General features: G+C 43.9%; 1 protein-coding gene across 2 annotated transcripts in view; it reads left to right on the top strand.

Annotated features, from left to right (window-relative positions):
* Positions 1-17,086: 17,086 nt before the first annotated feature.
* The window catches only part of SEMA5A (sema domain, seven thrombospondin repeats (type 1 and type 1-like), transmembrane domain (TM) and short cytoplasmic domain, (semaphorin) 5A), a 312,698-nt gene continuing 303,056 nt past the window's right edge, over positions 17,087-26,728 (top strand). The window contains exon 1 of one of the 2 annotated variants that reach the window (XM_014543536.1): positions 17,087-17,103. The gene's annotated coding sequence lies outside the window, so the exon portion shown is untranslated. Of the gene's footprint in view, positions 17,104-21,349; positions 21,401-26,728 lie in introns of those variants that run through there. The other variant, XM_005871038.2, reaches the window with a different exon arrangement.

Below are 26,728 nucleotides of genomic sequence, written 5' to 3'. Positions count from 1 at the left end.
TGCCCTGCCGGCCCTGAGCTCCGCTCAAGGCTACAAAGTTTCAATTATAGAAGATAAATAAATCCCAGATACCTGCTTCCAGCCTGTGGCCGTGGCCAGCCTGAAAATGGCCATCAGCTCCTCAGCCAAGCTGGCCAGGCACCCCAGTAGGGCCCCCCACCCTGAAGGGGCTGTGGCCAGCCTGAAAACGGCTATCAGCCCCTAACCCAGGCTAGCCACACTCCCATGGGGTGAGGGTTCCCACTGGGGTGCTTGACCAACCTGCAAACAGCCATCAGCCCCTCAGGCTGGCTGGGCAGGCACCCCAGTAGGGACCCCCACCCTGAAGGGGGTGTGACCGGCCTGAAAACAGCCCTCAGCTCCTCACCCAGGCTGGCCACACCCCCATGGGGTGAAGGTCCCCACTGGGGGGTTTGAACAGCCTGAAAACAGCCCTCAGTCCCTCACCCAGGCTGGCCAGGCACCCCAGCGGGACCCCTACCCTGATCTGGGACACCCTTCAGGGCAAACAAGCCAGCCCCCACCCATGCACCAGGCCTCTATCCTATATAATAAAAGGGTAATAACCCTAACAGCAGAACGACTGGGAATGACTGGTCATTATGACACACACTGACCACTAGGGGGCAGATGCTCAATGCAGGAGCTGCCCCCTGGTGGTCAGTGCGCTCCCACAGTGGGAGCTCTGCTCAGCCACAAGACAGGCTGACGGCTGCCAGCACAACAGTGTTGGTGGGAGCCTCTCCAGCCACTAAGGATGTCCGACTGCAGCTTTGGCCTGCTCCCTGCTGGCAAGTGGACATCCCCAGAGGGCTCCCGGGCTGCCAGAGGGATGTCTGATTGCCAGCTTAGGCTCAATCCCCCGGGGAGCAGGCCTAAGCCAGCAGGTGGTCATCCCCCGAGGGGTCCCAGACTGTGAGAGGGCACAGGCCGGGCTGAGGGACCCCCCCGAGTGCACAAATTTTTGTGCACCGGGCCTCTAGTTTTACATAATAGAAATGAATTTACATGTATAAAAATGTACAGGTAGAACATACCCCCCAAACGTTACCAGAAATCATAATCCAACACCAAGAGATCATTTACTACTGTCACTTCCCTTTTCCTTTTTTGTGTTTTCCAAAGTTTATTAATAATAAATATATATTCAGAAAACTATTATAACTTATTTAAAGGGAGATAAAGAAAATGCTACGGAAGTTTAGTACTCATAATAAGCATTTAAGGTTGTGATGGGAAGCAGTAGAATGTAGGGGCCACCACAGCTGCCTTGTGGATGAGATTTGTTGAAATCCTACCATCTATGTTCCAGTGATGGTGGAGTCTGTCAGCATCTCAAGTCAGCCCTTTCTAATTTGGCAGAATTACTGTCATTTACTGTTATTAAAGCTACAACCAGAAACAATGTCTACTTCTTTTATTTTAAATAAAATCTGATCACAAGTTCCCCTGAGTAATGACAGACTCCTAGCTGACCCTCCCTGCGTTTTAGTAGCTGCCTGAGTCAGCGGAGTAAGGAGCCGCTGTGGTTCCCAATCTGGACTTGGTTGCTACCCACATGTGAGTAACTGATCTTCCCATAGCCCCGAGCTAAGCTTCTTACCTCTCTCTGTGCTCCATAAATGGGGCTAAGCATACTCATTTGCTTCCCAGCTCACCAGGGTGTTGTAAAGATTAGTTGGACTTTGTTAGGAAAAGGACTTTGAAGTTTTAGTGCCCCGAATGGTATTATTACTAAAAAACCTGTAAAACTTTCAGCTGCAGTGTTCCCTTATTTGTAGCATTTAGGAATTCCACACAAGGAACCAGCCTCCCACAGGCTTGACGCCAGACCCACGCTGGGCCAGGACAGGCTCTGGCCTGCCTAGACGGCTCCCCCACCCCAGCTCCTACCTCTGGGCATGGAGCTGTGCGACCTGCCTTGGCTTGATTTTGGCTTAGTGGCTCCTTGGGGTTTATTATCCAAATTCTGTCAAGGTAGAAAGCCACCCATGCTCACGGCCCTCTAGTCTATGCCAGGAAACAAAGGAACTTTTTCCATGTATGCCCTTTTGCCTAGTTGTGGAGTTCTGCAATGCAGCATGGCCAAGCAGAGCTTAGGCATCCATCAGCCAGTGCCTGGAAGCTCCCCAAAGTGCCAGAAGTCACCACCCAGGACTAATAAATGCTCATCGGTCTCAGAACAGTTCATGCAATGCAGGTTCCTGCTCTTGGAGCCTGGGTCTTTTTGTTGACATAGATGAACAGGGAGGAGAATCGGTTTGGACAGTCAGTTATGAGGATTCCTTTGCCTGTCTGTGGTCTCTGGGTGCTCAGTAAGAAGGAGACTCACCTCTGCACTGGGGTTGCCAAGCCTCACGCCCCTCTTCTCTCAGTCTGCCCACTCCGGTGATGAGTCTGAGACACAGCGATCTGAAAACACAGTCTCCCCCTTGGCAGTGACTGAGAAGAGTGTCTTAGAAATGCTCCTTGAGAGTGGATGCCAGTTATTTAATGCTGAGTGGGAAGAGGAGGAAGGAGAAAAACCAGCCAATGACCCAGGTGAAATGAATCCCAGATCGTTAACTCTGAAATATTTATGATAAACGTTGAAAATAATAACTTTGTAGAAACATAAGAGCAGATTGCATTCATTTAATGACTCTTCAGTAATTGGATTTCCTTATCTTTGACTGTAAATACATTACCTAGTTTCCTAAACTAGAAATCTCAGAATCATTCTAAATAATCTTTCTTCCACAACCCTTCTCTAATAGCCACCAAATTCTATCTCATAAATAACTGTCCTTCTCCCCCCACATCCCCCCAATATTCTAGCCCTTCTTTTTAATCTCTTCAACCACATTGACTGTTTGAGGCATAATTCATTTACTGGCCTCATGATTCCTCTAACTCCTACCGGTTTAATCTCTGCTTCCAGAGGACCTCCACATTGATAACCAGATTATCCGTTGTTAATGTAAAAATATTCAAACCTGTAAAGAATTTTTGTGAGTTTATTTGAGCCAAACTGTCGACAATTGCCAGGAAGCAGAATCTCAATGGATTGGGATAGTGCTCTGGAGAATGGTGGTTTTTCACCTTGTTTTATACCTTATATCAAAGGAGAAGACTTAAGTGGGTTACATGAAATCCATTGGTGATAGATTAGGGAGGCAGGAGAAAGCAAAGATTTTTTTGGAGAGAGAAAGGGGGGGGGGGGGGGGGGCGGGGGTAGAGGATTTCTGGGATTTTGGATAAAAAAAAAAGATAGACACATTACTTAGGTGGGTACAGGATAGTTAACAGTCAACAATTAACATGATAACAATAACAATGAAGGAGTTTATGGTCTCTGTCCTGGCGCCCAGGCTCATTAGGTTGTATCCCAGGGATCTGGGGAAAAGGGAAGTTACAAGTTACTCTGATATTTCATAGGTATGTTATCTTAGATGCAAAAAGACAATAGGCTCAGTTAAGGTAAAAATTGACTTTGTCAGGGAAAATACCGGCCTAGGACATGACTATCCACCATAACTGCTTTTATTTTAATTTTAAATTAATTTATTATTATTATTATTATTATTATTATTATAATCCTCACCTGAGGATATTTTTCCATTGATTTTTAGAGAGAGGGGAAGAGAGAGGGAAAGACAGAAATATCGACAGGAGAGAAACACATTGATTGGTTGCCTCCTGAATAAGCCCCTACTAAGGCCCGGCCTAGGAGGAGCCTACAATCAAGGTACATGCCCTTGACCGGAATCAAACCCGGGACCCTTAGGTCCGCAGGCCAACGCTCTATCCACTGAGCCAAACCGGCTAGGACCGTAACTGCTTTTAGTTAAAGTTTTAATTTCGGACCATCCTTTGTGGTTACTTTAGGTCTTTAAGTTTGCAAGACTGCCATGCAGGCCTTTTCCGAGCTTGTCAGGTTAGCATGTGGACTCCTCCCCCTCACCCCCCCAAGTCCACACACGTAGATAACCACTCAGATCCTTGCACCCCCAGCTGTCAGACATCATTGGTTTCCCATTGCCCTTGAGATAAAGTAAGAAACAGACTTTCCTTATATGCAGATTGCTTCAATAATGTTAAAGAAAGATCCCCCTGGAGAAGTTAAACAGGTAAGGCAGACTTTATTCAAGACTATTTCAATAGCGGAGAGAGATTGACTCAATTCCACTGAAACCGTAAGCTAGAGAGTTTTAAGCAGTGGAGAGCTAATGGAAAGATACTGGAGGATTTTCGGGGAAAGGGTGGTCAGTGTGGTGAGGTCATCTGTGTTTGTTGACTGGTGCTTACTGAAGTTAGTTAGGCTCCTTCCCTCCCACAGAGCTGGAGAGACAGGGCCCCTATCTCTCTTGATGATTTCATTTCAAAAGGATGGCTCCCAGGTTCTGGAGAAAAACAATCCTGGGTTGTAAAACTGGCAAGAGGCTGGGCCAAGATTTATATCTCAAAGGAGCAGAGAAAAGATTTGAAATGGTGAGTTTTCTAAAGTAAATGCTCTCAGAAAAAGGGAGATCAGGGGCCTACAGTCTGGTCACGCTGAGGGGAAGGTCAGTAGCATCGACCATCAATTTAACTTGTAACTTCATTTCTGAATTCCCCTCCAGGCTGCTCTCCCTTTAACTTACCCTGAACTTCTCACTGAAGTTCTGCTCTCACCTCCTCCACTTCCATGCCCTGGACACTCTTCATACTTTTTGAACCTGTTCCACGTCACCTTCGCGCTCCAGGCAGGGACTAGTTCTTTTTGCCCAAGGACCTGAAGCCCTGTAGAGTAATTAAATATCTACATGGCCGTCAGCCCAATGGGCTATAATTGAGTATATTAAGCACATCTTGGTAATTGAAATACTTTTTTTTTTTTTTGATGAGTAAATTTCTCCCAACTGTTTCAGGATTGATCCATGGACTCTTTTGGGAATATCCTTAGGAAAGTCACTATATTTTACATTAGGTTCTGATTTTAAACTGAAAATAAACTCCCAAATAAGCAATAAGTATCATAGGAATCACCCGGTAACTTGTTAAAACAGAGGCTCTGAGGACCCTTGCCTAGAGTTTCTGGTTCAGTAAGTCTGTGAGGGACCTGAGACCTTACATTTTGCTGTTTCCTTAGTGATTCTGATGGGGAGTCAGAACCCAGAACTAAGTAAATGACTTCATGTCACACAGCCTCACAGTAAGTTCCAGATAATGGAACTGGGACTCCGGAAACTAACAAGGCAATGAAAGGTCTTTGGGGGAATATAAGGAAACCTGTGCAATACTCCCTCACCCCTCCACCCCCCACCCTACACTCCACACCGATGGGATTCGGGATTCGACAACCTCTGGTCACAGATGGCTGCAAACCAATGCGTAGGACTTGCCACCAGTCCTAATGGTCTCATTCAGGTCTAAGACTACCACGCAGCAAACATTCATTTGTGGCCACTTGTGGCCCTTCCCACGTTTTCTCCTGATTTCACTCAGCACAGGTGGTGACATTGAGCAGGCTTCAATGCGAGGCCAACGGAGGAAGAGAGTCAGAGAGTCAGAGAGAGAGACATTGATGTGACAGAAAAACATCGATCGGTTGCCTTCAGTACATGCCCCGACCAAGGATCAAACCTGCAACCCAGGCCTGCGTCCTGACAAGGAATTGGACCGGCAACCTCTCAGTGCATGGGACGACAGTCAAGCAACTGAGCCACTCAGGCCGGGCTAGTGTCACTAATTTTAAAAGACTCGGATGGATCTTGCCTTCAGAATCAGCAACATAGATGAGGGTCACAGAATATACACAGTGGTAACCCTTCAGGGGTGAGGGCACTGCCTTTTCAAACAGAGCTGTGTGTGGACGTGTTCCCGCCTGGGCTGGCGTGTCCCATCTGCTGGTTTGGAACGACTTTGGTGGTCTCAGCATCTACTACCTGGATATTAAACCTACCTTGTCATTTCCTATCACGACGCTCCTCTGGAGGAGAGCAAGCTGTTTCGGGACAGAGGAAGGCGCGCTGGCAGTGGGGCTGTTGGCGGCTCCCAGCACCTGCGGAACCTATAATTTCATAGGCAAAATGAGAGCATCCGTTTTTAGCCCCAGAGGGGTTTTTTACATGGTTTATATTCTGGCTGCTTTATTTTTGTAGCGGTTCCACTGTGTTTACTTCATGCCTGGATAAAGGGCCCTTTCTTTTGAGAATGATGACAACGTACTAAGCTTAGAAAAAAGCAAATGAACTTGCCAGGGAAGTCATGCTTAATTATTAACAATATTGTCCTGACCTCCTGTCCTTCCCCACAAAGGCTGTGACAACCTTTACTATTTAGGCAGCACCAGGAGCTCGCGTGTGGTTTTGTTTCTTTCTGGATTTAAAGCAACTCTTTCAAATGCAGTTTATCACCAACCGGGCCTTTCCTCCTCCAGTTGTTTCAGTGAACTTTTATTTATCAGAAGCCTTGCTGCACACCTGCATTTCCCAAATAAAGTTTCTTGTTTAGCATAAATTAATCCCCACCAAGTGAGAGTTTGTGAAAGCTCGGGAATAAGGTGCATCATTATTTTTTGGAAGACTCACAAACATTTATTCAAGCTTGGGGTACCGATGCTGCTAGCAGCAGCGTGGGGGACAGTCTGGTGGTCGAATTGTTCCTAGCAGCCTTCAGTGCGACCATCATGACAAGGGAAATGCAGAGAGGGCTGATAAAGACATTTGTGTGTTTTTTAACTTTTGTGCTGTCGCAGTCCCAGTATCTCTTGGGTGTTTGATTTCCTGACTAGAAAGGCTACTGTAGAGAGGATAGGATGGAGTGGAAGCCCCTTTCCTGGCACATAGAATGGAGAATTTCAAGCATTTGGAGATTGCCTGCATATGTGGGGGTTGGGGATGGGAACATACCAGGCTGTTGAGACTGTACCTATCGTTTGCTAATTAAAAAGCGAAAGCTGCTTGCCTCTAACTTGGAGGTCTCTGAAGGTCTCTACCACCAGTGTGGCCCCATGTACAGTTGCGGAGGTAAGTTTCTCTAGTTACACTGCCTTTTGAAGGTGCATCTTGCAGGGAAGAGAGGTAGCAAGGTGTGCTAGAATGGTACTGCAGTGGTGCTTCTGAGCGGATATTCATGACCCAGGTTTGATTCTGCTGTAAAAACAGGTGACTCTGGATGTTTATTTGGAAAAGTGTAATTCATCAGGCCTTTCTCCCATTGGATCCACTGTTACTCAACAGTAAAGTATTGCTTTTTCAGTTTTCAATGAAAAATCTCGCTCTACCTGGGTCATTGGTATAAAGGAGCTAAGCTGAGGTTTCCATGTACTAGTAGCTAGCCGACTGCGACTACTGTGGGCATTTTCATTACCAAATGCAAGCTGGACCTTGGTCATTACATTTCCTTTGTCCTAAGTGATAACGTTTGGTTTTCCATGCCTCTAGGACACTTTGGAAAATTTAGTGAGCTTTCTCTATATGAGGAGAATAAAACTAAGTCTGAAATAATATCGAGAATTTAGGCTTCCCACCACCATTTCAGCTCTTCCAGCTTTGCTCAAATAACTCCCTACCTGGTCTTGCATAAAAGCTTTGTTTTCTCCCCCTCATTGATTTTTAGAGAGAGAGGAAGGGAGAGGGAGAGAAAGGGAAACATTGAAGTGAGAGGGAAACATTGATCCTCTCCCTCCTGCACGCCCCCTATTTGGGATCAAGCTTGAAACCCCTGAATGAATCAAATCAGCAACCTTTCAGTGTATAGGAGGATGCCCAATCAAGTGAGCCACACTGGCCAGGGGGCATAAAAGCTTTTAATTATGGAATTCCTTGTTTCATTTCTGTTTTAGGAAATCTCTATGTGAAATGCATGGCTATAGATGGGAGAAGTCCATGACTAAGGAAATGAGTATTCCTACAACTAATGGAAATTTCAGCGACACTGTTTGTATTCAGTCTTCTTAGCCACCTTGAGAGTTGGGTCCAAAGAGAAGCTTCATGCTTCTTGCTCAGTAAGATTTAGGGAGGTCTAAGGCAGCAAATAGAAGGAATAATTGTCAGCTTAATCTTTATAAGAATAGCAAAATAGACAATAGATTAAGCAACCAAATTTAAGTCTTAAAACAATAAATAAGCTAAATTTTTCAAAACATAATAACAAAGGCTTATCAGTAGAGGAATACATGACTTTAATATGGTATTTATTTTCTTTTGATTGTATTGTACACTTTCAGTGACAAGAGAAGAACGAATTTTATGAAATAAGGAATTCCATAATTTCTAGGAGCTAGAAAATATAAACTTGGAACATTTGGTTCTGTTTCAAATTGATAAACATGTCAAGATGAGGAAAACATATCCTCCTGCTTCCCCCCCCAAATGAAGATGTGATGGAAAACGTTTTGCTTTGAGGAAGCAGCAAAAGTTTTGTACTTGGATGTCTAGCACACTCTATTTTATTTCACAAATTTTTAGGATCTTTAACAGAATACAGATGAAATAATGTATTTAAACATACCCATCAGATTTACCTTATAAACACAATTTAAAAAATACTTTAATACTTATTGCTATGGACTGAATGTGTCTCCCTCCCACCCCCAATTCATATGTTGAAGCCCTAACTTCTGATGTGATGATTTTTGGAGATGGGACCTCTGGGAAGTAATTAGACTTGGTTGAGGTCATAAGGGCAGGGCCCTCATGGTAGGATCAGTACTCTTATAAGAAGAGACACCAGGGATCTCTCCACCATTTGAAGACACTGCAAGAAGATAGCCACCTGTGTTTTAGGAAGAGAACCCTTACCAGGAATGAATCAGCTGACACTTTGATCTTAGAATTTTTACCTCCATAACTGTGAGAAGTACATTTCTGTTGGTTAGGTCACCTAGTTTGTGGTACTTTGTTATGCCAACACGAACTAATACACCGGTGTGGACCATTTCATGTTGGGGAATATATTTAATCTCTAGAATGTTTGAAATGGACAGTGAGATATTTGCTTTAATGTGAGCTTTTTTGTTCTGTGTAAAATTTAGAAGTCTGCATTTATGATTTCATTAACATGTACTCCTGTAAATTCATGGACAATTGTTCAAACCTGTGAGCTGCTAACATAGCACAGTTTAGTAATAGCTTGCTCATGCCTATTCAAACATTCAGATCTTTCATTTATACTCTTACTAACTTCAAAATAAAAATTTCCTAACTCTGTTTTATATGACTTGTTGGAATTTTGAAAATAAACTGGCTGTATTTGATATGCCACTTTATAATTGAACTATTTATGATTAGTAACCAATGATCAAATGTTGATGTTTTAATCTTCTTTAACTTTATTTCTCTTATTTGGTTAGGGCCTAGCTTCCTTTAGAACCACTTGCAAAGCAGTGAATGGAAAATGAGAATCAGCTATCTACAATGCTTGATTTTATGCAATAGTTGAAATAAAATTATTAAATCAAACATATGTATATAACTGTAGTCAAAGACAGATAAATTTAGTTGAATAAATTATAATATAGTTATTTTAAATAAAATTATTTTAAATAAATTATAATATAAAGTTATTTTAAATAAAAACAACTTGAGTTTTAATGATCTGCATCAGTTATCCTATATAATAAAAGGCTAATATGCAAATCAACTGAACGAGGGAATGGCTGGTCGCTATGACATGCACTGACCACCGGAGGCAGACACACACAGGAGCTTCTTCCCCCTGGTGGTCAGTGCGCTCCCACAGGGGGAGCACTGCTCAGCCAGAAGCCCTGAGCCGGGCTCACGTCTGGTGAGCTCAGTGGCAGTGGCGGGAGCTTCTCCTGCCTCTGCGGCAGTGCTAAGGATGTCCAACTGTCAGCTTAGGCCCACTCCCTGTGGGAGCTAAATTGGGTCTAAGCGGTCAGTCAGACATCCCCAAGGGGTCCCAGACTGTGAGAGGGTGCAGGCCGGGCTGAGGGAACCCCCTGAGTGCATGAATTTCGTGCACCAAGTCTCCAGTCTATATATATAAAAGCCTAAGCGACCGTTACGACCAAATGACTGCAACAGCCAGATGACTGGCCAGTATCTATGATGCGCACTGACCCAGACCTTACTGCTGGGGCTCTGTCAGCCCTGAATCTGGTTCACCTGCACCCCAGACCCAGACAGGAGGGAGGAGGGAGCCTGATTCCTCACAGAATTGGCCATTGGTTAGCTTGCTGCTGGGGCCAACCTCCTGTGGTCCCTCCCCCGGGCAGGCTGGCCCTCCCAATAGGCCCTGATCACTGGCCAGGCTGAGGAACCTACCTGTGCACAAATTCGTGCACTAGGCCTCTAGTCTATTAATATGTAAAAATGGTACAACACACTGAGTTAAAGGAACACACACTTGTGATCTTGTTGTTTCTGTGAGCTAGCATCTGGGTTCTTAGCAATGCTGCAAATCAAGGGCAGTTGACTGGGGTTGATGTCTCATTTGAAGGCTTGACTGGGGAAGAATCTGCTTCCGGGTTCACTGTGTTGTTGACAAAATTTATTTGCTTGTGGTTGCAAGATTGAGGGCTTCATTTTCTTGCTGGAAACTTCCTTCAGCTCCTCCTGATTTCCCATAGCTTATTGTTAATGTGGGCTTCTCCAGTATGGCTGTTGGCTTTCTGAAAGCCAACCAGGGATAAAGAAACTCCAGCCCTGGCCAGTGTGGCCGAGTTGTTTGAACGGCATCCCATGCATGGAGAGGTCGCTGGTTCTGTCCCTAGTCAGGGCACATGCCTGGGTTTTGGGCTCAATCCCCAGTAGGGAGGTTGCAGGAGGCAGCTGATTGTTGTTTCTCTCTCTCTCTCATTGATGTTTCACTCTCTCCCTCTCTCTTACTCTCACTCTACAATCAATAAAAACATATTAAAAAAAAAATAAACTCCAGCAAGCTGGTGCTGCAATTTTTTTTTTAAGGTATATATCTATTGCTTTAATTTACATAGTTGCTATACATATAGACTTGATTACCTATCTTCTTTTTTTTTTAAACTAAATCTTTATTGTTCAGATTATTACATTGGTTCCTCTTTTTTCCCACCATAACTCCCCTCCACCCAGTTCCCGCCCCACCCTCCGCCCTCACTCCCCACCCACTGTCCTAATCCATAGGTGCACAATTATTGTCCAATCTCTTCCCTCACCCCCACACCCCATTCCCCCCAAGAATAGTCAGTCCATTCCCTTTCTATGTCCCTGATTCTATTACAATCACCAGTTCATACTGTTCATCAGATTATTTATTCACTTGATTTTTAGATTCACTTGTTGATAGATGTGTATTTGTTGTTCATAATTTGTATCTTTACCTTTTTCTTCTTCTTCCTCTTCTTAAAGGATACCTTTCAGCATTTCATATAATACTGGTTTGGTGGTGATGAACTCCTTTAGCTTTTCCTTATCTGTGAAGCTCTTTATCTGACCTTCAATTCTGAATGATAGCTTTGCTGGATAAAGTAATCTTGGTTGTAGGTTCTTGCTATTCATCACTTTGAATATTTCTTGCCACTCCCTTCTGGCCTGCAAAGTTTCTGTTGAGAAATCAGCTGACAGTCGTATGGGTACTCCCTTATAGGTAACTGACTTTTTTTCTCTTGCTGCTTTTAAGATTCTCTCTTTGTCTTTTGCTCTTGGCATTTTAATTATGATGTGTCTTGGTGTGGTCCTCTTTGGATTCCTTTTGTTTGGGGTTCTCTGCGCTTCCTGGACTTGGAAGTCTATTTCTTTCACCAGGTAGGGGAAGTTTTCTGTCATTATTTCTTCAAATAGGTTTTCAATATCTTGCCCTCTCTCTTCTTCTGGTACCCCTATAATTCTGATGTTGGTACGCTTGAAGTTGTCCCAGAGGCTCCTTACACTATCTTCGTATTTTTGGATTCTTTTTTCATTTTGCTTTTCCGGTTGGGTGTTTTTTGCTTCTTCGTATTTCAAATCTTTGACTTGATTCTTGCGATCCTCTGGTCTGCTGTTGGGAGTCTGTATAATATTCTTTATTTCAGTCAGTGTATGCTTAATTTCTAGTTGGTCCTTTATCACAACATCGAGGGTCTCACTAGATTTCTTAAGGATCTCAATACATTTATCGGCGGTTTCCATAAAATTCTTGAAAAATCTTAGAACCGTGGTTTTGAACTCTATATCCAGTCGTTTGCTGTCCTCCATTTCTGTCATTTGTGACCTGTTTCTTTGTCTTCGCATTTTGTCTGCTTCCCTGTGTTGGTAGAGTGGTTTTGTGTGCTAGGTGTCCTACAGGGCCCAGTGGCTCAGCCTCCCCAGTTACCTGAGGTGGACACTCTTGGTGCACCCCCTTGTGGGCTTTGTGCACAGTCTTGTTGTAGTTATGCCTTGATTGTTTTAGGTGTCACTGGGAGGAATTGACCTCCAGGCCAATTGGCAGTGAGAATCAGCTGTGTCTGCAGTGGGAGAACTTCTGTGCTGAAGACACCCTTCTGGGGCAAGACTTGCTTCAGTGGGGCTTTGGTGCTCACTGAGTCTGCCCCCTGAGTGTGTTCCTTATGAATCTGAGGAGTTGTAATCTGGGTGGTCCCACTCTGACCACTGGGTACACTGGCTCTTGGATCTAAGGAGGTGCTAATTAAGCCTCTTCCTGAGGTTACCCAGCAGGAGCTATGAAGAGATATGCAGATTCCCCTTCCTTTTTTTATGGCTGCTCTCAGTCTTGCCCTCAGAGGCTCTACTTCTCAGTGTCCCAGTAATCCCTGCAAGCCCCTCGGAGAGAAAGCTGCCCTCGGGTTCTGACCGATGCCAGACAGTCCCGCTTCTCCTGTATGAGTCTGGGTCCCTAGAGACTCCTGGAACTGGAGCTCAGAGCCTGGGACTCCCTCCCGATTGAAAACGACAACTGCACCCTCAGCTGCCAGCCCGCTCCGCATGCACTCAGCACTTTAGTATTTTACTTCTGTACTGCGCCTTCTCTGAGTCTCGGTATGCTTTTCTCTTTCCTTCTAGTTGTAGAATTTCCACTCAGCCAACATTCCTGTGGTTCTGGATGATGTCCGTTCCGTCTTTTAGTTGTATTTTTGAAGTGGTTGTGCGAGGCAGCAATCTCCGGTGTTTACCTATGCCGCCATCTTGGTTTTCCCTGGTGCTGCAATTTAATATAACGTAGTCATATTGTCACTCATATCTGGTCACCTTGCTGTGTTCTATTGGTAGAAGCAAGTCACAGGTCCCATCTGCCCTCAGGGAGGGGGTTCATGCAAGAGCATGGACATGTGGAGGCAGGTATCCTGGGAGCCACTTTAAATTCTCTCTCAAGCATGGCTTTCCAGGAGACATTTTTAATTTTTAAAGAAAACAATGTAATTATGGACAAATTAAAAAAAAGAATATTGTATATTAGATATTAACTTCATGCATATGTATAGCATAAAATAAATACTCTTTATTTAGTTATTGCCACTGGCATTGATAACAATCTTCCTGGTCTATATTTTATCTTGTGAAAATAGATCAAATCAGGGGCTGAGTCATTCAGATTTTGGGAACCAGTTTTCATTCAACATAGCTCTCCTTCTCCTAGCTGAAGGTGAAAGTAGTTTGAAAGCCTTTAAAGCAGCGATTTTCAACCAGTGTCCCACAGCAGGCACACCAGTGTGCCGCAAGAGTTTTTGCAATACTTGACTATTGTGTCAGGTGCACTGATATCTTTTCCCTTAGATTGTCAAATAAAAAAAATGACAACGGAGAACACAACAATAGCTGTCTGGTATGAATGAATCAAAACGATACCCTTTTTTTTTTGTCAGTTCGGCAAAAGATATATTTTTTAGAGTGCTGCAGAATTTTAGTAATTAGCTTATGTGAGCCGTGAGATGAAAAAGGTTGAAAATCACTGCTCTAAAGGATGTCACTATTGGTACAGATCTGATTGCAAAATGTGTACCTCTCTGGGACTCCCTGCCTGAGCTTCTCAGCTTTTTATACCTGCCCGTTCCCTGTCATTGGGTCCCCAAATATTGATGCTCACACATGTCCCACAGAGTTGACACTCATCCATGGCAGTGCAAGGCTTCCTGAGATATATTTCACAGCCAACTTGGCTTTAAACTGGAGACCCAGCCCTTTGCAGAGGTTTTTTTCGTTAATCCCAGAGCTTCAGCTTGTGGACAGGGCAGGTCATGCAGCCCAGAGCAGTTTACAGCTGCCTTCCATGGTGTGACTGTTCGTTGCTTGAATTTTCATGCTGAACCACATGTGGATGGGTGCCTGCCATCCTGGTCTCCTGGACAGATTTATTATCGATGTGCATACACAGTGGCATAGCTTAACATTTGAGCAAAATGCCTCGTTGCCAAATGCTCATCTCAGTTCAGAGCAGATCCTTCAGGTTTAAACTTTCTACGTCGTCCTGAGCCATTTGAGAAAGACTGCAAGACTGGTCAGATCAATGCTCAGAAGGTAGAAAGCTTGACGATTTAGAACAAAACTGCTATCTGTAGGGAAAAAAGCGACTCATCTGTCATCAGCTTTTATACTTTATCACACATCCCTGTTTCCCCCATTCTCAAATAAAAGCAGAAATGCTGATTTGTAGAGAATACGTCTTCTTTTCCTTTGTATCAAAACTTATCTTGTGAGCCTTTTTAAATATGTGGTCCTTGTATGCTCCAGAGGGAATCAAAGTGATGTTTTGTTTGTTGTTTTATTCCCGGGAAAAGTAACTATGAGAAATAACATGTCATGCCAGGTATAGAATGAATTTTTGAAGTTGCAAAGTACAGGGCAAGAAACCAAATTCCCAGAAAGCTAGATTTTCAAGACCTGAAGCAGCCACTAAGGAAAATAATGTAACCCACTGACTCTATTTTATAGATGAAGCAGCAAGGCCCAGAGAGGTGACATTAGAGCAGTGGTTCTCAACCTTCCTAATGCCGCGACCCTTTAATACAGTTCCTCATGTTGTGGTGACTCCCAACCATAAGATTATTTTCGTTGCTACTTCATAACTGTAATTTTGCTACTGTTATGAATCGTAATGTAAATATCTGATATGCAGGATGTATTTTCATTGTTATAAATTGAACATAATTAAAGCATAGTGATTAATCACAAAAACAATATGTAATTATATATGTGTTTTCTGATGGTCTTAGGTGACCCCTGTGAAAGGGTTGTTCGACCCCCCCCCCAGGGGTTGTGACCCACAGGTTGAGAACCACTGCGTTAGAGACTCCCGGACTGTAGACTAGAACACCGTTTGTTGTAATGAGAACAATATTGACATTAACTTGGAGCCAGAAACTTGGGTGCATAGTTTTGAAACCTCATTACTTTCCTGTAACCTGGTTGCTGACATTATCCCGCTTTTATAGCAGAAGAAACCCAGGAAGCTTTAAAACAAAACAAAACAAAACATGTCCATGCTGCACAGGTAGAGAGGAGTGGCAGGGTTTGAATTCAGTCTCGGAGCCATTTCTTCTCAGGGGAGCCTTTTCAGATGTTTTCTCGAAGAAGACAGACAGCGTTGCAGCTTTACTCCGGCACCGCCATTCTGAATAGATGGCACATTCTTCTGTTTCTCACTAACTTAGGAAGTTCTGGGCCACAGTTTGTATTTTCAGGAATTAAACTTGGAAGCAGCAGGCTTTTTGTACCAGCAGGTTAGACCCATTATTTCACAAAAGCTCTGAAATAGGTACATAGTTGGACTAATTTGCTAGGATTGATTTGGACATTTTAGGGGGTAACATTATTAAGACTCTAGAAACTTTCAGTGTCCCTGGGGCTTTGAGGCCTTTTCAGGGCTGAGGAAGTTTTCCTGGGGAGATAAAAGGCCCGTTTCGTCCTTTGAGGAACAGTCTGAGCAGGGACTTCTGAGGATTTCTCTGTTTGATCCCATTCTCTTTCAGAGGCCGGCCCCTCTGTTGTCATTTAAACACCTCATTGAAAAGCCGTTTCCAAATGGTTTTAGAAATGATGTCTGGTGAGGTCCAGTGCTTCTTGAAGTCCCCCAGCGCTGGGTTTCCTCCTTGCTTTGAATCCCAGTGTTTATTTTTAAAAGCTTTCGTGGTTCGACCTCTCAGCTTTTGTTATTGCAGCTGGGCTGACTTAGCTCTCCCTCCCCTCCAGCCTTTGTGGTTTGGGGGAAGGTTCACCGGCATTAGGACCGGGCTGTGGGGACAGGAGACCAGTTCCAGGGACACATCTGCGTTTTGTTAGCTCCCACAGTCGCAGGTGTCCGTCAGTGTGCTGTCTGCTCGCCAGAATGGTCCTCTTTTCTCCTTCCTGGTCCGCTCACCTCTTCTTGTCCTCCTTGAATTCCCTTGGAAGTCAGGGTTTTGAATTTTCTCGTTTTGTTATGTTTTGTTCTCTGCTTCCAATGACCTCCTTCTCTTCCCCAGCCCAGTCCTTATTCTCACCTGAATGTGGTGCAGAAGCAGTTCTTTGCAGCCAGTTGCAGGAGAGAGATTAAACATCCAGGAAGGCAACAGTGTGACCAACCGAGACACGTATTTCCCTCCCTGGCTGGGCCGTGGACAGGGCAGTTCTTTGTCACGTGCAGAAAGATGAAGGTGGTGAGTGGAAATTAATTAGAACTGATGCCCCAATCGAAGTGCTGGAGCTGCGGGCTTTGCAGAAAACAAGGAGCGGGTCCTGCTGTCAGTGGGAGGCAGCTGATGCTCCCTGTGAGCCCCTCCTCTGCGCTGGCTCAGACCTTCTGGTCACTGGGTGCATTTGAAACTCCAGAGAGGGTGTCCCCTGCTGACCCTCTTCCTTCCCAGAAGGCTCTTCTGGAAGTTTTAGTCAAATATCAATCATTTCTCTACTTTTTGGTTTAAACATTTTGTGGCGCTTAAGCCTTCCTTTCAAGTTGCCACCGGATCTCTTTAAAGCTCTGTGAAGTTATAGACACACATCCTTATTTTAGCATTGAGTATTCTGAGAGATTGGGGACTTATTAGAGCCAGGTTTGGCTAAAAAGCGAGAAGGAATCGTCATTTATTTCTTTTAATTCACACAACTTCTTATTACAGGATTGCTTGATCCCAATTTGAAACCCTTTTCCTGTCCTGGCCCGTTCCTGTTGGCACACTGCCTCCCAGTCTTGAAGCTTTTTCTGGAAACAACTGACTGTATGCAAACTAACCAGGAAACTCCAGGAGAGGTGTGGTTAGTTTGCAATAATCATAGCCTTGGGGTATAGGCAAGAGAAAGGCCTGTCTGATGCTGAGGAAATAAAAACTCTGGTGCCTGATTCACACCCATGACACTTGAACTTGATTTACTAGTATTGTTCTTATAGGCTATTGTGCTTTTCTTGACAAATATATTTGTGAGCCTACCAAGTTATCTTTTTGGGATCATGGTAGACACTGTTCTTCTTGAACTTGGGGAAACAGTGCATTGCTTTATCTGTATGTTTTCTTAGCCTGAGGACACGTGAACCGTTTCTGTTTGGTTTTTTTTTTCTCACTTTCTATGGACAACTAACAGTATAGAGGTGGAGATGGAAAAGGAGGCTCAATGTTTTTATTTTTATTTTTATTATAAAAGAAGGCAAGTAGTTCAAAAGGAAGCCAATTCCATTCCCAAAGGTTAGTAGTTACAGATCTTCAGATGATAATACAAGGGGAGAAGCTGCTGGGGGTTGGGGGTGGGGGGAGAGATGAGGCCACCAGGAAGTAAGGAAGTAAGAGCTTTGGACCTTTTTCTTCTATGGCATCTGTGGATTGCTTTGCTTGTTTTGTGTTTTAATGTTCAATATCTCCATGTACTAAAAGTGACTCAAATTATAAACCTGTACTTGACTGGACAAAACAGTACTCGCTGTTCTCTACCAGTTTAACTTCTCCTCCTTTATATGCTGTGCAGCGAGAACACAATTTCCTGTTCAACACATAACAGATGAGACTATGTCAGAGGGGCCATGTGTGACGTGTGTGGGTATTTAGAAGTTCAAGTTAATAGCCTGGGCTGTCAGGAATATATTATTTCAAGTGTAATGAGTTGCAATCAACTCTTTAGACGGTAATCATCCCTTAAATAGATGGAGCAGGAATCACTGTCAGATGCAGAGGATGGGGGTCTGGTTCACATTATGTGAGCCGAAGAGTCCTGCCAGCCACAACCAGGGCCTGCCTCCGGGGAGCGACCTTGCCTCTGGCCTGTCACCCCTGATGCCCGCTCATTGTTCAGATTCCTGTTTTGGAGGGGTCTAATTTTCACTGTAGGATGACGTCAGAAAGGTCTCTCCCCTGATGTGGTTCATGCCAGACAGTCAGGCACTGGGGCCCTGCAGCTTGCAGCAGCACCATGAGTTATGTGCTCCGCTGGAGCAAGAGGGCCCATATTTTGTGTATCAGGAATGATCAGGCAACTTGTCACCTTTTGAGTTTCTGTTGCCTGACTCCCAGTCTCCTTCCATCAAGGTGGTTCCTCCTCTGAGCAATACCCACTCCATTCCTACAGTCTTGCAGTATACCCACCTTCACGCCAGTCAGCTTCGGAGGTTCCTGTGCAGAGCAGGGCCACTGCTGGGGTGTTTTACTGTGGCTCAGGTCCTTCAGTATTTATAGGCCACCCTCACGGTACCCATGCTGTCTCTGTGTAGTCATTGCACACACTGTTTGAGCTGGTACCGAACCATTGCTCCTAGGACACCTGGCAGGTTAAGCTCCTGAAGCCTTTGGGTGCAACATCTTCATCAACCATCCACAGAGAACCTTGTTCTATGCGTCTTTCTGTTTAAAGCATCTTATTTAATATATACTTAATTCATCAGCTTTGAACTCACAGCCAACAGCACATTTTGGGGTTACAAATAAGTTTTAGCAAATAGGCGGGTTTGCGACATGGAATTCGTGAGTAATGAGGATCAACAGTTGTTTTTTTTTTTCTTTTTCTTTCATGAATATTAGTTACCACATGAAAGAGTAATGTCTGGCGTTACTTGACCCCTTCTGTACTCTGAATCCCGTAGGTGCAAAGTAGATGTTTAAACTTGTCCTTGGTGGTTGCAGCATCATGGGTGGAATTGTCACAGGCTCCGTAGCAGCTCACAGGACAGGCCTTCTTCCTGGTGATGAACTAGACCCCTGTGGCTGCAATCTAAAAGAAACTTTGGCTTGGTTTGGTTTAAAGTGTGTGGTCTCATTTGTGGGAGCCCGCCATAACTTCTTTTAACATGGCTGTGAAACTTCCCCCTAAAACACAGGGCCAGCCTCTGTGCCCCGGTGGGCACACTCAGGGGTGGGGTTGGAATAATCTAAGTGGGATGAAAGCGTGTGGATTGCCAAGTGTGATGAACGCTCGCTGACAGCAGTGTCTGCCCAGGCTGCTGTCCCTGTCTCAAGCCCGGGACACCTGGGATTCCTGCACAGCAGCTCGCTCGGGCGCCCGCAGCTCCCTGACAGCCATCCGTCTGTCACAGCAAACCGGGGTTGAGGAGAGGTGGTTCCCTCTGGTGATTTCAGCCAGAATAAAGATGTCTTCTGAGCAGTGACAGTTTCTGGACTGAATGCCCTTGAGGGATGAAAGCATATGTCATTGTAACTTCTCTGCCCTTCCTTTCTCTGAAGGCCTGTCATAGGTCAGGTGCCTCAGAAGCACCCATGTTGAGCTGCAAGGCCAGCAAATGGACATAAAGTCAGTGGCAAAGGTAAAGGAAGTGGTTGAGGGCGACCCTATTTCTACTTACAGTTTATCATTTGACACCAGATGGACTAAGTGTAGGGCTGAAACCATTTAATTGTTCCATCATGACTAGTATTTCCTTTACTTCTACTGGAGGTTCAGCTAGAACCATCATTGGTACTTGGTGTTCCCACCTTGTCAGGTGGATGTGCCTTGTCTGTGATCAGATTTTTGGTCTCCTGTCCTTGGCCAAGAGAAGAAAGAGGATGGGGAGGTTGACCTCTCCAAAGGTTTGCAGCAGAGGGAAATCATGAAACCCAGGCCATTTCAGGATGCTTATGATCACTGTGCATCTTTTTTAGCTTTCGCTGAAAGACTCCTGTGTGCCCCGAATATGAAAATAGGAGAGACGCAATTTGAAGGGCATGAGTAGTTTATGAAAGAGCGGCTGTAAACATCATATTATAGCATCAAATTATGTTTTGGTGGTTTACCTTAGGAGTCTTTGTCAGCTGTCACCAAAATTTCCTGCCACTTTTCTGATGTACAGCTCTTTCATGGTATTTAGGAAGGGACCTGACTTGAGAAACTGTCAGTCAGCAACGAGTAGCCATAGCCCTTCTTCCTCGTGTAATCCCAGCCACGGGAAGAAGGGAACAGCCAGCAGCGCAAGACATTTTGTTCCAAGTATAATAAAGGGCTTATCACCTCCCCCCACGAGGCTGTCAGCTCTGCACTTGAACGAGGGGTTTTGTTTATGGTTTAATTTCCCCAGAGTTCGCAGTGACTGCTTCAGTGATAGTCCAGTCCATCATTAGATGATAGTTTCTCTGACGGGGTGTGTGAGGAGAGAGGCAGCTTTGGCATTAGCACTCTACCGAGGGGGTCTGCTGGTGTGAGAGAGGGGGCATGGGGAAGAAGCTGATTGTGACAACGCATCTTAATTTAACACTTGAGTCTATATAGTTTGAGAAACAAATACCCAAGCCAGGGCAGGTCTGTGCCCTGTTGTCATTTGAGTTTATTTTCTGCATCACTGTTCTGTCTTCCATATTAGAGTGACGCAGGCCTTTCTTAAGGCTCTGACTTTAATTATAAGGCCTTTTGCTCTCACGAAGCAGCATCATTTCTACAGACCTAAAAAGTGGTTGATGAGAATAACAAGTGGGAACTAACTAAAAAAAACCAAACTAATCCTGTTGAGATTAAAATGCACATTTTGGAGTCAACCATAAAATACCTCCAAGAACATAATGCCTTTCTGGTGCTTAATTACTTACAATGCTTCTAAGTTGTTAGGATGGTGAACCTCATCACAATTTCTTGTTCATTTTGGCCAGGGCACACACGTGTTCTAAAGCCATATGAGAAATAGAAACTGGGACAAAGGAGCTCCTTTAAACATGTCTTTTCTCTGCAGATAACTGGGGGGAGAGGGACACAGGAGTGAGGAGGGAGGGGTGAGGTGAGTAGGCAGCCAGCCCAGGGTCAAGTGCTCTTAGGATGCTGTAGGTGTGAAGATGCCTGAAACCCACAAATTACAGAGAACAGAGAGTGGAGGACCAGGAGGCTGCAGAGTTGCTACAGGGCAACACTCCAGGTCCAGCGAACATCAGCAGGTCAGAAATTGGAGTGCTGATATCTATGAAAAGCTGGTTGACTAAGGGAATTATTAGTGTAGACATGAAATTTACAAAGATAATGTTTATATTTCTAAGGGATATGTCTTTTCATGACCAGTCACTGTTGGCCGTTGGGTTGGCCTCGTTCTCCTGTCTTGACTCTGTCCACGAGAGCAGCTGTCTGTCCGTGGGGACATCTCTGACCAGGTAGGGAGGTTCTGGATTTTTTTGGGGGTGGGGGGGTGGGGGCTGGATGCTGCTTCTCAAGAGAGTCTGTAGAAGGATCCTTGTATCTGCCAGTCAGCTTAATAAGCAAGAAGAGATGAGACTTTGCTATGTTTGCCCAGCAGAGTCTGTGATAAGTTTGGATTTTTTTTTTTGACAGATAATGCTCTTTTTTATTTTTATTTTTATTTTTTTATTGCTTAAAGTATTACAAAGAGTATTACATATGTCTCCTTTTTTTTATATAAGTTTGGATTTTATAAGAGTTTGAAGAAGATGTAGAGAAAGGGGGCCCAAACCTGTCTGAGTAGCACCAGAATCTTCTTCTGAGACCTGAAAACCTAAAGGATGTGGAAAGATTTTATTTGGAGCAAGATGGGATCCAGGCAAGCCTAGAGCCTCTGGCCAGGGAATTGAGATTTTTCTCTTCTCAGGGCTTGCTGTCCGGCTGGGCACAGCCATGATCCTTCAGCTCCTGCCTGGGCACCTGCTGAGGGCCTGGCACATTCCAGACCCACAGGAAGTGGGGCAGCACCCAGTGCCTCCAGGTGGAGTTTGCTCTGTTTTTCTGGGTGATTTTGACTGATGTCAGATTAGGCATTGAAGCTGACTTTTGGGTTGTGCCCCGATCTGCTAACATTTATGCAGACCCTGAAGTCAAAGAAAGGAATCCTCATCCAGTCTTTCTTGAATGTGCATATTTACTTGGCCTGCCCTCAGCTATTTAGAGTTGAATATGATATGAAAACTGCTCTTGACAGGAAAGGTCAGCAAATTAACACCAGAGAAAACCAGAGGTGAGCCTTGGGGTCCTGGTCACAGAGGACAGGTGACTACATCACAGGGGCACACGGAGGGTGCCTGTGGATTTCGGAGAGCCAGCAGGAATGCAGGAACTGTCTTAGGATGAGCTGCTTGAGTGATGAGGTCAAGCCAATAAAACAATGTAAAGGGCAAGAAATAAGAGTTCTGGATTCAGAGTCATAAATAAGCTTCATACAGCTTATAAAATCAAAGCAAAAAAACAAACCAATACCCTTGGTCAGTTTAATACTGTTCATTCAACAAAGGGGAGGTTTGTCTTCCTGACAGTTTATAAAAAGAAAACATAAACCCAACCCCACTATTTGGGGGTGGGGGGGTAGAGGGGCAGCGTAGACACTCATTCTGAGATTACCACCTGTCGGGCATCGTCTTGTGCACTTTCCCTGAGTTATCACCTTTGCTGGCAAAGATTGTCAGCGGAAAATAATGAAACACCGTTTTGTAAAACATGGTGCATTTAAAACTGGTCTTGTTTTCTTTCCGGTTAGTTCAAAGGAGCAGATTTTGAATGTGGTGGTGAGCAATGAACTGTGGCTCCTTTAATAATTGGTAAACTGACAAATTTCCTAAGATTATCCAGCACTCCTCTCCCAGGAGTGATGTTTTACGTCCATGGTGTCGCGCGTCAAGGATGGGGAGGAGGAACCAGGTAGCCTTAGGCGCCTCGGCTGACATTTTGAAAGGTGTGTGTAGCAAAGAAAATAAAAGAAGAATCTTTGGCTCATACAATGGAGAGTTCATTTCCCCAGCAGGTTTGCATCAGGGCACTCCCGGCCTTCTGGTTCCGATTACGAGTCGGATTTGATCAGATGACTCCTTGATGGAGGCTGCAGGATGGGCAGACTGGCTTCATGACTAATCCAAGGCAGCTGCCATGGTTGCTTTTAAACATGAGGGAAGCTGTGCTGGTTCTTCTTGGGGAGGATGCTTCAGTACAGTCTGTGCCGAAGTGGATGAATGACTCATTGCCAGTAAAAAAAAAAGAGAATCTTTTTATTCCCCCACGCGTGTAAACACTCTAAATACAGCAGTGTAGAGATAGGTGATACACCAGCTGGTTCAATGTGTAGTAGCCTATTTCTTATTTTTATCACCAATTTATTTTGAGAGGATGACAAATAGAACAGAATTAGATTTCTGGTTCTGCCACACAGCCAGGCTTCTGTAGTCTCAGGAGCATGACACAAATGCTGGGGGTAACGGCTCATTTGCCTGCGCGCTGTAACGCAAAAACGGGATGCGTCTTCCTTCTTCAGGCCTCGGTGCCCACCTTGACAATGGAAGACCCAGCAGGTCACTGGGCCTGAGCTCGGGATTTAAAAGTCTTGTATTCTTCATCTCTTCAGAGAGATGAATGTTCTGACATGGCTTCAGAGTATTTGCTGGGTTTAAGCCAAAAAATAAAAACAAAGACCACTGTAGTTTGTCTTCTAAGTCCAACAGAATTTGTTTGGTCCAGATCACTGTACACCATGTCAACCAGCAGCACTGGCATCTAGGCACATAGAATGAATGAAGTCCTGGAGAACCCAGATCTGACACAGCTCCACATGGATACTGGCTTGGCTTGCATGCTTGCACTAATTTGATTGGTCTTAACAAGTTAAAGGACAACATCTTTTTATTTCTCTGTGTTGAGGTGGAGAGAGCATCTTTTGTAGCTATAAATTCCTAAAGTAATGCTATCTGTGCATTTTTTTTTTTTTAGGAAAATATTTTTCTGAGTCATTTAACCCATTTTCATTTCACGAACAATTCATCATGAATTTCATAGTCAGCCATCTTTCCAGTGATCAGTAAGCTCCCTTTCTCCTTCATGCTCTTGCAGCCGACCTTTGTCTTAGTTCAGCTTTATTCTGGGGAGGTTTTGTTGCCATTTGTGGATTTGATCTGTGGTTGATATCCACCCCCCCACTCCTCCCAGCTGCCTATGTAATGACCAAGGGCTAGCTGATATATGAACCCAGCCCTTCCTATTTGCTTTAACAAAAGTTAAGTAACAATAATAGTTACATAATTTTTTAGAGTTTAATCTTCATCTTAGAATCTTGAATTTAGATCTAGAGTTAAATCTTGAATCTCTTGTGTGGGCAAGCAAATGCTTACACATCTTATCTAATGTGTTGTTCTGAATAAGTAGGAATTGAGAGACCACATTTTTCAAAAAGCCTCAGACACCCTTCTCTTTCTGGGTATTGAGAATGTCATCTACAAAGGATGGATCAATTTAGCTGTCAGAATGAAAGCTGAGGGCCCAATTGCCCATGCAAATTGGCCACTTGTACAAGCGCTTCAAAATTGCCTGCATGAAAAGTAAGCCTGCCCTTTGAAAACTGGGCACATGGAGGCAGGAATAAGAAAGAAAGTAGTCACTCTTTGGAGACCTTGGTGTCCCCAGAGAGCTGATTTTAGAAATTGCTCACTTTGAGCAGTTGCTGTTTTCTTGGCAACTTGTTTGCTTTAATAAAGAAGTCATTTTGCCCCTCTCTTTCTTTCCCTCTTCTCCCATGCCTCTTAGCAGCGCAGAACACATCTCATTGTCTGATGTGGGAGTAAAGGCCTGGGAAATATTTTACTCCAGCTTTACTCCAGTGACGGAGGCAATATATTGGTTCCAAGGTCAGCCATTCTGGCCAGCTTTTATATACTCAACAAGGGTGAGCTACACGAAGACTGAATGGAAACAGTTGGGTTTCTTTCTTCCCAAATGCTGTTAGGATTAGTCAACACTTAGAGAAATAAAACCCCCAGTTCTCGTCTTTTCTGTAGGTCTCAGCTGTGTTTAATATTTTTAAGGCATCACATTTCATAGTGACAGTTAACTGAAGAAGAGAGAGGTCTTGGGTGGATCAGGGTGTGAAGGCTCCAAGGAAAATGAATATTTCTCTTCCTGGTGCATCTTCCTCTTTGGATACAACTTTCAGAAGTGCCTGCTCTTCTGTTAAGGATATGCCTCTGCTGGTCTCAGAGCCCCAAGATTGCATCATTAAATGACCCAGATGTGAGGTCTTGTGTTCCCATGTGAGGTCACATTGTCCATGAAACCTCAGCCATCACAGGAGATGGTCTCCATGTGCTCCTACTTGGGACCTAAGATAGCAAAGAAGGGAAGATTCAAAGAAGGGAAAGTGTGACACGTGGCACTTGTCATTTTTAAATGTACACAAGGTAATTATTAAAGAGATTCTTTATTAAATGACCTTGACCAATATGGGGCATTATTTGTACAGAAAATAATTAGCTGTTTACTAATTATTATACAGAGCCCTCCCATGTAACTATGGCATTATGTCATGCATCCTGTACTCAGATGCAGGAGAAAGTGTCTTATTGTCCATATATATTGATAAGGAAAGTAAGGAAAAACATTTATTTACCTTTTGCGTTACAATATACAAGTATAGATACAAGTCTTAGGAATTGATTTTAAGTGTATCTCCCTCTCATCCCCATACATTTGCACTCATGTTTCCTATGTTTCCTATGGAAACACTACTTGATTTAGATGCTGTTTACAATTATAGAACGTGGCATAGAATCCACAGGCTGGCCAGTGCAGGCAAACCTTGGGTGAAGGAATGCCTTTAAAACTGAGAACATCCTAAGAGGTGGCCCCTGACAGCACATCCCTTTTACCCCTGCTCTCAGCATTTACACATCATAATGTCAAACAAGGTTCAAAGTTCAGATGGGAATATTGAACAAAGCAACAGACATATATTTAAAAAAAACAAAACTAAAAAGTTTCATAGTGCAGGTGGAAGAACATACTGTGTTCATGGATTGGTAGAATCAACATCATTAATATGTCCATACTACCCAAAGCAATCTATAGATTCACTGCAATCCCCATTAAAATACAAACAGCATATTTCACAGACCTATAATGAACTCTCTAAAAATGCATCTGGAATAAAAAAAGACCCTGAATAGCTGCAACAATCCTGAGAAAGAAGAACAAAGTAGGAGGGATATCAAGCTATATTACCAAGCCACTGTTCTCAAAACTGCCTGGTACTGGCACAAGAACAGACATATAGACCAATGGAATAGAACAGAGAACCCAGAAATCGACCCAAACCACTATGGTCAATTAATATTCATCAGAGGAGGCAAGAGCACACAATGGAGTCAAGACAGTCTCTTCAATAAATGGTGTTGGGAAAATTGGACAGATACTTCCAAAAAAATGAAACTAGACCTCCAACTTACACCATACACAAAAAATAAACTCAAAATGGATAAAGGACTTAAATGTAAGACAGGAAACCATAAAAATCTTAGAGGAATCCACAGGCAGCAAAACCTCAGACATATGCCAAAGCAATATCTTCACTGATACAGCTCCTAGGGTAATGGAAACTAAATAGAAAATAAACAAATGGGACTACATCAAAATAAAAAGCTTCTGCACAGCAAAAGAAACCATCAACAAAACAACAAGAAAGCCCACTGCATGGGAGAACATATTTGCCAATGTTATAT

The sequence above is a fragment of the Myotis brandtii genome, unplaced genomic scaffold (assembly GCF_000412655.1).
Source record: "Myotis brandtii unplaced genomic scaffold, ASM41265v1 scaffold328, whole genome shotgun sequence".
NCBI classification, from domain to species: Eukaryota; Metazoa; Chordata; class Mammalia; order Chiroptera; family Vespertilionidae; genus Myotis; species Myotis brandtii.
The sequence above is the reverse complement of the archived record's forward strand: the minus strand, read 5'-3'. Positions and strand labels throughout refer to the sequence as shown.